General features: G+C 42.5%; 1 protein-coding gene across 5 annotated transcripts in view; it reads left to right on the top strand.

Annotated features, from left to right (window-relative positions):
- Positions 1-12,806, top strand: part of ATG5 (autophagy related 5) — a 75,875-nt gene that overhangs the window by 48,261 nt on the left and 14,808 nt on the right. The window lies entirely within an intron of this gene.

Genomic DNA, 12,806 nt, shown 5'->3' on the forward strand with positions numbered 1-12,806 from the left:
CATCAGCAGGCCTTCTCTTCAGATGTTGACAAAAGCATCAGCCTTTAATAGCAGAACAGAAATATGCTATGCTAATTGCTTGCTTAATTTTTGTTAAAAGCTAAAAACCTGTATTTACTCAACTTGGACAAAAAAAAATTTGGAAGAAGAGAAACTGAAGTAGGTACCATTGTTACACTTCGGAGGAGGAATGTGAAATTTGGTGGTTTTCCATGTGTTGGAATGTACTTACCTGTTCCTATCTGCTTAAATTTGGCTCAGTTTTTCCAAGAAATTTGCAAACTTAAGAGTTTAATAAATCTGATCCTGCACATGGGCATGACCCATCCAGAACTCGGCACATTTTCTCCTGTAATGCAGCTTTGTATAGTAGCATTGTTCAGTTGTACCTCTTGTGTTGTGAATGTTCTCCTCCCCTTCTGGTACATAAGAGAAGGAGAGCTGTCTGAGGTAAACGCAAAAAATAATGTGGGCTCCTGAGGAGATGTGGGGTGTTGTGGTTTAGAGGATGTTGCAGCAGACTTTACCCTAGAGCTTCTCTACCCAGCCCGGTTCAGCGCCTCAGTGCTCCAAACCCTCTGTCCCAGGGCTGGACACTGCGCTCTCACCGGCCGGGGAGCCATAAGGCTAGCTCTGGTTCGTCTGCTTCCACAACCGGCAGTGATAAAGGAGGCGAGGAGGGTCTATGCGTTGTGTCCATGGAAGATGTTTATTCGCATGGTGCAGCAGAGGCCAACGACCTCCCCGAGGCAGAGATGCCTCGAGGGCGAAGGCCTCACATGCACAGCCACCTGTGGAGCATAGACACACGTGGAGCATAGACAGCAAGATGGGGAGGGTAAGGGGTTTTATAGGGAAACAGAGAGGGGCAGGGACAGCACACAGGCCCAGTGACCTCTGGGTACAGGGGAGGTACAGGGGCGGAGTTAGGAGTACAGGAACCAATAGGGGAAACCCGAGGGAGTGGCCAGGGCCACGTGGGGTTAGGGTACAGGAACCAATAGGGAAAACTGGGGGCGTGGCTAGGACTGTGTGGAGTAGGGAAGGCAGGACAATAGGTGACAAGGACAGTCGTTAAGAAAGGGGTGTGGGGAACTTGCAGCCATTATCCCAATATTTCCCCATTTTTTACTAAATTAAAGAGGGAAAGGCTTTTGCTAAAAACATTCATAGCAAATTTTTAAACAACAGGAAAATGGTAAAATAACATAATGTAAAGCAATAACAAAATTAGTTTTGCTGTGAGTATGGGGAAAACGATGATGCAGTTGGCTGATTTTGATGTTGGAGTTTAGTACAGGTTGAATTTTCGGACTGCAGTCATGTTTGTAGTCTGTTTTTCTTTTGCTGGGGCTGCTAAGATGAAGGCAGGGTTTGCAGCAGCAACGGGGTTGTCACTGAAGTCTTTCTCAGCTTAGGAGAGGGAGAAAACTTTGGATGCAGCGCAGCTCCACTGGGTGACACACAGCTCTTTCCTGCTGTGGCTCTGCCGGGTCTGGAACAGTTCCACTAGGCCCCAGCACGGCCAGACGGCAGCACACCTTTAGGGATTGCTCTGGCGCAGCTCCACCGGGCTCCGGGGGCAGTGTCTGCTGCAGGGAGCTAGAGGTGCAGCCCCACTGGCTCCTCCGAGCTTGCCGCGGGCAACTGGAGGTGCGGCTCCACTCCCAGCCAGGCCATAGCTGCTTCTGGCTGAGAGGGAACACTTGAGAGGATGGGAGGAGAGGCTCGCACTGAAGAGAAACACTCAGATGGGGAAGGATCTGTAACTGAAGGGAGCGCCCACCGACGCGGGGGGAGGGGCTACAACGGAACACGAGGGATGCAGGGGGTGGAGCTTTGGCAAGCCCGGGCAAATTTCAAGGGGAAGAAGACAACATGGCGTGCCTGACCATGCGGCCGGCGCCATATTGGAAAACACGTGGAGTCAGCTTGGCTGAGGTTTGGGGCACAGGAAAGGAGGTTAGCAGGGATCTCGAGTTAGAGTGATCAGTTTTAACCCGGGAAAGGGACAGGAGAGGCTGAAAAACGTACGATCAGCTGTCTCCTGAGGGACAGAGGGGGAGCACGAGCTGGTGGAGGAGGGGGTGCCACCAACACATGGTCGGCACCATGTTGGGGGATACATGCAGGGGAAGGTGGTTATTAGGGAGAGAACAAGGGTTTTTCACTGCCAGATAACTAAATAAAACAAAACACAGATTAGTTTACTTTATCTCTCGCGCACAAAAACTTCCCACACAACAGCTGATTCCCCACTCCTTATAAAATATGTCTAATTTTATAAGAAAAACTTCTCCCAAAATGGGGGCACAAAACTTAGGTCTCCCCTTGTTAGAAGTGGGTTTTTTCTTGTCGAGATTTCGCATGGAGCGCGACTCCCTTCACCTTGACAAGACGCCACCTCTAACCCTCCACCCACCCCGAGGCAAAAAGAACAAACTAAAAAGAAAAAAGGGACCCCCGTACCAAGCCGACTAGGCCTTCACCGGCTCCCCTCCCAAGGGGCTTTCCAGAGGGCTTACCACGCACGGAGAATCAAAAAAAAAGCACTCGGGATGGTCCACCGCCGTTCGGCCGACCTCCTTGAAAAGCGCGACTTTTTTTCAGAGGCTACCGGCCGCCCCTTCGGTCTTCTCGCTGAATGCAAGCTTCTCGTCGGGGAAATGGCTTCTCAAATGCGACTACTCCCCTGCCGCAGTTGCGGCTTCAGGGGGACGCTTTCCAGGGTGGCTTCTGCCCCACGTTTGGGTGCCATTTGTTGTGGTTTAGAGGATGTTGCAGCAGACTTTACCCTAGAGCTTCTCTACCCGGCCCAGTTCAGCGCCTCAGTGCTCCAAACCCTCTGTCCCAGGGCTGGACACTGCGCTCTCACCGGCCGGGGAGCCATAAGGCTAGCTCTGGTTCGTCTGCTTCTACAACCGGCAGTGATAAAGGAGGCGAGGAGGGTCTATGCGTTGTGTCCATGGAAGATGTTTATTCGCACGGTGCAGCAGAGGCCAACGACCTCCCCGAGGCAGAGATGCCTCGAGGGCGAAGGCCTCACATGCACAGCCACCTGTGGAGCATAGACACACGTGGAGCATAGACAGCAAGATGGTGGAGGGTAAGGGGTTTTATAGGGAAACAGAGAGGGGCAGGGACAGCACACAGCCCCAGTGACCTCTGGGTACAGGGGAGGTACAGGGGCGGAGTTAGGAGTACAGGAACCAATAGGGGAAACCCGAGGGAGTGGCCAGGGCCACGTGGGGTTAGGGTACAGGAACCAATAGGGAAAACTGGGGGCGTGGCTAGGACTGTGTGGAGTAGGGAAGGCAGGACAATAGGTGACAAGGACAGTCGTTAAGAAAGGGGTGTGGGGAACTTGCAGCCATTATCCCAATAGTGGGGGTAGACTGATACATAGAGCCAGTGGCGGGGGGAGGCAGGCTGACTGAACAAGTAATTTGGAAGAAAATGACAGATCTGGGAATCATTAAATGTGATGGGGAGAGCAACTATAAACAATGTGGTGAAATGAAAGAGATTGGGGCAAAAGCCAAAACCTGACATAATAAATGCGAACACCTGGACAGAGTAAGTGGGGTAGGAAATGATAAAAGGATGAGGGAGAAAAAGAAGTATATTGCTTGTGGAACATGCACAGAGTTTGTGCAAGGCATCTGTAAAAGAATGGGGAGTAGATATCCTGCTGGCCAAGTGATTCAGAGAAGGATATGGAGAAGCAAGTTGAATCAGAAGTTGAAAAGAAGGGCAGTTTGTGCTGGCAGAATGACAAGCTGCAGGTGAAGAGGTGTTCGGGTGGAGCTGGGGATAGTCAGATAAAGGCCTGAGGAAAACCTGTTCAGGGTTTGCTGTACCCCAGACAGGAATACCAAGTAGAAAATTAGGTGTGGCAACATGGAAAGAACAAAAGGAAGAAGCAGAATTAAAACAAAACAGAGGGATGATAGAGAAGGATTCAGACATAAAGGAAACTGACCTGAAAAGATGGATGCCCATGACAGCAGTGATTCTTACCTGTAAGGAGCATGCACAGGGAAGGACACTGCTGGTTTAGGCTTGACTGCTAGAGGTCATCATACTCTGTTCACTGATTATTCAACTTAGCCAATAAGTGAATTTGATTATTCTTTTCCTTGACTAAATCCACTCGTTCATTATTCAAATGTAATGTGCACCATATTAGCTGTTCATGTTCTAATACAGCTTTGAGCTATTAGAAAACCAACCAGACTGCTTAGTGCCACTTCAGAGTTTTGCCTATAGAAATAAATGTTAGCAGCCGTGATGAGGATAAGCTTCTCCCTTTCCATCAAGTTGACTAAACTCCTGAGACTACAGAACCACAGCACATCTGTGCTACTGAAGTCCCCATGAAATCCATTCAGTAAAATAATTTTCTCTGATGCTGGATTGCTGAGAATTTAACAAGCTTCCTCTGTCAACAGACGTTCCATCAGTTCAAAATACAGAGGAGATAAGAGCATAGGAGAGTTTAATTTACAAGCATGTTTTGGAAACCTGGGGTACTACACATAAAGGTTTTACTTCTAAAGCAGTTGTCTCCATTTGAAGTTGAATACTTGAAGTTTAGAAGGTGTCAGAGCTGCAGACTGCCTGTACAATTGTCATTTCCTTACACACTTATCATTCAGTTTATAACCACTCTCTATCTCTCATCTCTCTTTGTCGTCTGTGAGACTATTGTCTTCCTGCCCAGGCTGGGCATGTTTTTGTGTCAAGCATGTGTGGTGAAAAATCACAGTCCTCATTCTTGAAAGGATAAATCGAGAATGAATGTGCTTCAGGAAGTATTATAATTTAGACAGCTGAATACTGCCTTTGGGAACTGAATTTAGTTCTTTTTTCCTTAGAAAATTTATTCATATGTGATCACAGGCAAGCTGAGTGTTACAAACCCACCCATTTTATAGAGAGGAGCATCAGAAAAGTCCAGTGATCAGCTTGAGTGCTCTGCTGAACAGTTTGCTTGCTTGTTCTTGGAATCAGTGAGAGCTCTGGGGCTTTGAGTGTGAAAACCCCAAGCACTCTCTGAAGTAAAGTTTAGGCCTATCATTACTATTCTTCTGTCCCACCCTCTAAAAAGTGAATATTTCTGGCCATAATACCTCTTTGATGTCAATTTGTCATCTATCAAATTACTATAATACAGTCTCTTTCTAAAGGAAACTTTCATTAAAACGGTCTCTGAAGGGAAAAAATATTGTAGTCAGACATTGAAAATTGTCCTGTTTGGACCTTATTTAGTGTCTTCTAATTTTTTTTTACTTGTATGTTTTGTCTTAATCTACACTTTATTCTGGTTGAGGCATTAAAAGAATACTGTAACAAAACAGAATACATTAGCAAAGGTTTATTAGAAAATTATGAAAAACTTTTTCACATCTGGATTTTCAGACTATTCAGCTATCAAAGTTTAGATTTACTTAATTTTTCTGAACAAAGAGGAAAGAAAATAGTGTCTCGTCAAAGATATGCCTAAAGGTATAATAGATACTAGAGAAGCAGGTGTTTTTTTATCTTTTTACACTTCTTTTCAAAGTCATTTAGATATTTTTCCAGCTGTTTTAAACCTCCCTCTCTAGTGAATGAATTAATCGGTGACATTAACTGCATCTTTTCTTCAGTACAACACAATCAATATGAGCTTCTCTCTTTCTGTTTTTCTCCATCTGTTGACTTGTTTTTCCCTTTTCCTCTATGGTTTTCTCTTTTCCAATGACTTTTCATTCAACTGGAAGCTTCACAGTAATTGTGGTGGTTGCTTACTGTGGTGACATTCGTAACTGAGCTTTGTGCCGTGGGAACACAGAGAATCTATGGTTTTCAGACTCAGCGTTTGTAGCCGTATATGTGAGCTGTTCCTGCTGCCAGATTCTTAGGGACCACCACAAGAAGAGGGAGGGAAGGGTTTCAAGAACCACCCACAGTGTCTATATGCCTTTGCTTTAGGAAACATGGATGTAATTAAGTCTTCCTTTTAACTGTGCTGAGAAAAATATTTCAATGAAAAAATGTATTTATATATATGTGGATTGAATATATGCGTTGATTACCAGTTGTTGAAAACACGGTGTAAAGAGCACTGTCAAAAGAACAGGTTGAATAATGACATTAAAAGATTAATAGTGAAAATGGTCTTTATAAAATGCTGTGTCAATATTATTTTGGACTGTTACTGACTGTGGGTAACTGTTTAGAATATTGTGTTTTATTTAAATTAGCTTATGAAACTATTTACTCAAGGCTTTTATTGTTTGTTGAAGTGCTGTAAAAAATGAAAACTTGAACTTGTATTATCCCAACCAATACTTTTCTGTCTCTCCTCAAACTGGTCCTTTATTCAATTATATAAAGATATATATGTATATAAAAAATTCTTTTCTGCTTAATGAATTTTGTACAGTGCTCACCTTTCTGGACTGCTAAATAGTTTCATCTCCTTAAGCTGTTAATCAGAGAAAAACTGATGGACAAAAGGCTTTTTGTCATGGGCGTTGTTATACCAAAAAAAAAGTGTCTTCTGTTTAGAGTCCATCCTTTAACTCTTTAGATTGCAGGGATTGTTGGGCTTTATCTTCTCTCGTCCTCAATCACTGCAGTGGAGTAGGAGCAGAATGCACAGCAGTTGGGAGCCCATTTGTCAAAATGTGTATCAAGCATTTTATACATTAGTAGTAATGGTCAGAAAGTGTAAAGAAAAGCAGTACTTGGAATTAGAACAAGCGCGAAGTAGCCAGGGATGTTCTTAAAACTTGGCAATTACATTAATTATTTTGACTGTAAAGGATACCCTGTTTTTCTAAAGCAACAAGGAGAATGGGTGCCTTTATTAGTAGCAAATAGAGAATCATTGAATGATTAGGGTTGTAAAGTTAAAGTTCATCTAGTTCCAACCCCCCTGCCATGGGCAGAGACAACTCCCACCAGACCAGGTTGCTCAAGGCCCCATCCTACCTGGCCTTGAACACTGCCAGCAGTGGGGCAGCCACAACTCTGCACAGCAGGTTCTGCCATCTCGCCACCTGCTGAGTAAGGAATTTATTCCTAATACTGAATTTAAACCTGCCCTCTTGCAGTTTAAAGCCATTTCCCTTTTTGCTATCACTACATGCCTTGTAAAAAGTCCCTCCTCAGCTGTTTTGTAGGCCTACTTTAGGTACTGGAAACACCTCTAAGAATAATGAAATGTTCAGAAAACCTTCAAGGAAGATGCACTTATTTCACCTTGTGCTACTCCAACTGCAGTACAGTACAGTACTTTCTTGCAGAAGGCTACATTGGAACTGAACTAATATAACCCTCTCTAATTTTGTGTCTAAATGGGTATTTAGACAGCAAATGTGTTAAATCAACTCTTTTCTCATTAGCTGAGTAGTATTTCATTTTATATGGTTCCTATTTAGCTGCTTCTCGGGAAGTGGTTGTGATTATGTGGCAACAAGAAACAGTAAGACCAGGTCATCACCTTCCATTGAAAATGGATACATTTCATTTGTTTCAGTTTTTTTCTTTATTCTGATCCTCCTGTGTAGACATAAATTTTGAGAATAGTGAAGTCCTTCTTGTCATGTTTAATAAATATTAAAATCAGTATTTTCAAACTAATCCAGCAATCACTTCCTCTGTGTTGTAGCCTGCTGTAATCTTTAATTAAGGCATGTTATATTTTTGTTTTTAGTTACTGCAATAGTAAATTGTATTTTATCAATTATGCAGCAGTTAATAAATTAAAGAAAGTCACCTCAGTCCAAAATTTTACTATAAGTAAACCTATATTGTGTAATTGTATGTTTTTTATTTACTGTATTTCCATAATTACTGTTTCATTCAGTTTGTCTAAGGGCTGAATACAATTGAAATCAAATTTGGGAGTTCTGCCATTGTATAGATGTACTTAGCTTGCCATTCATGGACTACTATTCCTGACCTTCTAGAGTTGTTGGAAATCCATTCTGGAAGATGGGCAATTTCATTTATGTTTTCAGTCTCTTAAGGCAGAACATCACAAATTCTATACTTTGAAGAAAATAGTAAACTGTGTTGAGCTCTCAGTTGTGATCATTTTCTGTTGGATGATCTGAACTGAGTGGGGTAACCTCAGTGGGGTAGGGCATTAATAAGGTCTCAGTTCAATGGCTGCACTTAGTAGCAAAGCCATTTTCACCATAGAAGAAAAGTAGGAGACGGAACTCTTCAGTGGTGGCAGATTCACCCACAGCGACTGCAGCCCGTCTCCCCTCTGATGCAGAGAGATCAAGAGAGCTAGGAGCTGCGCCCAGCCCCTTCCCACAGCCCAAATCTCGTGGTATCTCTGCCCCTCCAAGAGAAACCCACCAGATAAGGGAGTAGCAGCCACTGCACCCTTCCCCCAGAGCTTGGCTACTTTTGTCTTTTCTAAAGTACTGGTTGTTGTTGTCCCTTAGCAACATTAGAGCAAAATTCCCTGAGAGGAAAAAATCAAAAGGAAAAATCCTAACCTCCAACAGGCAGTAATTAGTCAATAGTCACTTCTGTGTTAGTTTTGCCTTTTTGCTTTCTATCTTTTTGTCCTGTGGTGTTCTATTATCTGTACTTCTACTTCAGTTTCCTAGAGTTTTCCAACAGATTTTTGTACTACTGGATATGAAAATCTGAAATATTTTGACACCTAGGGACTGTGTCCCTCTATCAGCATTCTTCCATTTCCCAGTTTCTCTTGGTTTGCATTTGTGCTCCAAGATGACCAATGTCCTGGTTAATTACTCAGGGAAGTCAGAATAAAGTTGTCCAGTGCCCCCCTTCTCATTCACCATTTTACACTCTTGAAATTGTACCAAGATCCTTTCCAGCCAACAGTCCAAAACCTATAGTTTTGCTTCTCATAGACTCTGCATCATGTAGTTTTGAATCTAAGCTCATGACAGATGGCTTTTTTATTTTAATATAAAACATCCATTCATGAAGACTCCAGGGTTAGAATCAGATTATTCTGATTATTCATGCTGCAGCCTGTAAACTCATTGTCTGATCTTTTTTCCTATGCTTGTGGATGCCACTTGCACAGACAAAAGTTGATTCTTTAATTGGACAGTTCTTGTGTGGTAAAGTGCAATTGTCTGCAGTAGTTCCAGTTCCAGAAAATTAGGCAGTCATTTAAATAACTTCAGAGTTATTACTATTTGTGGGAAGATTTAGTGGATTATGCAGGAACAGGCTAAAATGAAGCTTGATACTGCTTGTGGTCTCAGAGACCGTTGTTATAGTTTCTATGCAGGTAATGAGGATAAGATATTAAGACCATGTTGTTGCCTGCAACTAGAGCATAAGCTCACATATGTGATATCGTAGAACATCACTTGTGGGTATTCTTCCCAAAGCTGATGAATAACAAAATTATCCATCCCCAAAGGAGATAATACCATGGCTACTCTCCCCCACTGTCTAAAATTCTGTTTTATTGAGATTAGGTGGATTAGGCCACCTGCTTACTACAACACCGTTGTTTATGACAGATAATAAAAATAAGTGTCATTTATCTGTTGCTTCAAGGAAGTCATGCTGCGTTTCCCCATGATTTTCTGTATCTGATGATAGTTCCTGTTGCCAATTAAGGGGCTTTTGTTTCCAGAAGTAATATCAATTCTGAATGTCAGTGTTTATCAAATTGGCCCAAAAAAGTGAATAATTCACAACTGTTGGAAAAAAAAAAGTTGTTTAGTACACAATTGTGAAGTTCCCATAAATGAACATCCTAATATTGTAAACAGTTCATTTAGAAATAGTGACTCATCTTATTAGGAGAAAGGGAGGAACACAGTATGATCTTTCATAACTACAAAGCAACAACTGCAAGAGGAAACAGTGTTGAGTTCAACAGAATGCTTTGAAGAGGCAAAGGGTTAAAATGATAGAAAACAGAGTTCTGGGGAGGGAAAGACTTTTCCTCTTCCACACCAGAAATTTAAGACATTAGGCATAATGCAAAGATAAAAACTCTATAATGCAGAAGAAAGCAGTTTTCTTCCACTGCTATCATGTCTAAACAATTCTGGATACAATTTTAATTTGCCAGTGTTGTTGAAGTCTTCATAAAACTTGTTTTGATTTTTGTCTCATGCTTCCTTGAAGACTCAAATGGTAAACATTTGGACATAATGACGCAAACAGTAGGCTATCAATCAATCCCAGTTTTCACAGCATTGTTGTTCATTCAGAAAAGCTGTGTGAACTGACCTCTTTCTACAGCAGTGTCATTAGTTCTTTCAGAAATAAAACAAGGATCAAAAAGACTTCCAGGATTTTTCTCTTAAGACTTGCCGTACTGAATGATTTTGTAAAATTAGGGATCAACTGTTTTCAATTAACTCTCGGCTTTTTTTTTTAATGTATAATGTATGAGAGACTACATATTAATTGTTTTTGTTCTCCCTTAGTTTTCTGAGCATTGACTTCCAGTAAATTAGTTAAACAGAAAATTGAATTTAGATGAGATTTGCCATGTAGGCTCCTAATTTTGATACAAATGAGAAATTGTGCAACAGAAGGAGGTAAATTTATGCAGTGTGAATGTCTTTGGATAGACATGAAATATGACTGGGCTTGCTCTGCCTGAGGTCAGAATTAGCTTGACTTGGGGCTTACTGTGGGAATAGAAGCTGCACAGCACCATCCCAGTCCTTGCTGCTCCTCTGGTGGGCAAACTTAGGAAGTCTTTGCTCCTCATGTCTAACTAGTAAGCCTGATTGTATATGCTCTCTGCTTTGTGGTGCTGTGGAGGTTGAAATACTTTCCCAGGACACCTAAATTTAGAAATATAATAAGCCCTGAGCAGTTTTAGGCAGTTTATTAGCCTATCCCACATAGGTATGAGAGTATTGTGAAGGGTTAGAGGTCTTCTAGAGTGTGGGTGTACTAAAAGATGGTTAAAAATGATATGAATTCTAGTCCACTGTCTCCTCTGCTGTGAGAGTCATCTTGCAGGCCACAACTGGCCGTCAGACCACTGCTTAAGCTATTCCACCCTCCTTGTGTCCTTGACTCAGTGGTGCTTTCCTTATTGGAGGAGGTCATAATGTACTTCTCCTTTATGGTGTGAGTCACTATTTGTGCCTGTTATCTGTTCCTCACTAGGCCATCTGCTTGGTTTATCCTTCTGCATCTTTCATCATCTGTCTTACTGCTGACTTTTTGATTTTTGGGGGTTTTTTACACCCAAAACCACCTACCTGCCTCTGTTGCCTTTTTTTTTTTTAAGTTGAAGTGGAACCTTTTTTTTCTGTGTTAAAATTGCATACCTTTTGATTTAGTAGTCCTTTTTGATCAAAAGGGGTGGAAGTCCAGAGGTTGTCTTGAGATTATAGAATTAATAGACATGACTACAGAATTAATTAATATAGAATTAATTTGTCATGACTAAATGGAAAGGTGCAAATAATCTGAGAATTATGTGGCAGCTGTGCTTCTTGTTAGCCATCTTCTTTTCTTAACAAACCCTGCATAACCAGAGAGGGCTTCTGTTGTGTGCAGAATGTTCTGGCTCACTTGCTCTGAAAAGAAAACTGTGGGTATGTGGGGCTGCTTGTGATCTTTCTGCATACAATTTCTCACAAAACAGTGACCATAGCTTGGTTTTAAGGGTTTCTCCAACTTTACCTCAATTGAGGATCCTACAAGGATTATCTGTTTGGTGGCTTATGAGTCCTTTGCTCCTCTCCTATTGGCAGATGGGATGAAATTTAATACATCCAAATGCCAGACTTTGAACCTAGGACAGAGTAGCGCGGAACACAAACTGGGAGTGGAGTGGCTGGAGAGCAGCCCTGCAGAAAATGGTCTGGGGGTGCTGGCCAGCAGCAGACTCAGTATGATGTGGCTGTGTGTCTTGGCAGCCAAGAGAGCAAACCACATCCTGGAGTGCATCAAACACAGCACAGCCAGACAGTCAGAAGAGCTGATTGTGCTGCTGTACTGAGCATTGGTGCAGCCTCACCTGGAGTGCTGTGTGCACTTCTGGGCCCCACAATGTAAGAGACATTAAGGTGCTCAAGTGCCTCCAGAGGAGAGCAACAAAGATGGTGATGAGGCTAGAAGGCATGTCCTGCAAGGAGCAGCTTCTTGACAAGGGGAATGAAGAGGGAGGTGCAAAGTTCTTTCCCTGGTATCCAGTGATAGGATGTGCTGGGATAGCGTAAAGCTGCACTGGCAAGGTTTAGACTGGAGCTTAGGAAGCATTTCTTCACCATGGATGTGGTCAAACATTAGAACAGTTTTCTGGAGAGGTAGTCGATGCTCCAAGCCTGTCAGTGTTTAAGAGGCATTCGTACAATGCCCTTAGTAACATGCTCTAACTTTTGGCCAGCCCTAGACTTCTCAGGCAGTTGGACTAGATGATCACTGTATGTCCCTTCCAACTGCAATAGTCTATTCTAGTCTAGTCTTTCCTCTTGCATCCAGCAACTTTCCTAACATCACAAGAGTAATGTGCTGTTTCTTTGTGACTTAGAAGTGGTTTCTGGGCATGCACAGGCACGCACATTCAGAAGGATAGACTGTAGGAAGAGGTACAGCAAATAAGGAAATAATCCTGTTTCTCGGACAAGCTTTGGAAATTTGTTCAGCTTCAGCTACATTCGTTCTGCTGACCACCCAATAAGTTTTATTAGTATCAGACTCCAGACTATTCTCTTTAAATTAGTCAAAAGGCCAATGACTTTATTCAGGCACAACCAAGGTTTTTAAGTCTATCATTAACAGTAGTAGTATGAAAGGAGAAAGTAAAGTCTTCCACAGAGCAAAAGAAC

The sequence above is a fragment of the Lichenostomus cassidix genome, chromosome 3 (assembly GCF_008360975.1).
Source record: "Lichenostomus cassidix isolate B80296 chromosome 3, HeHo_3.0, whole genome shotgun sequence".
Lineage (NCBI taxonomy): Eukaryota > Metazoa > Chordata > Aves > Passeriformes > Meliphagidae > Lichenostomus > Lichenostomus cassidix.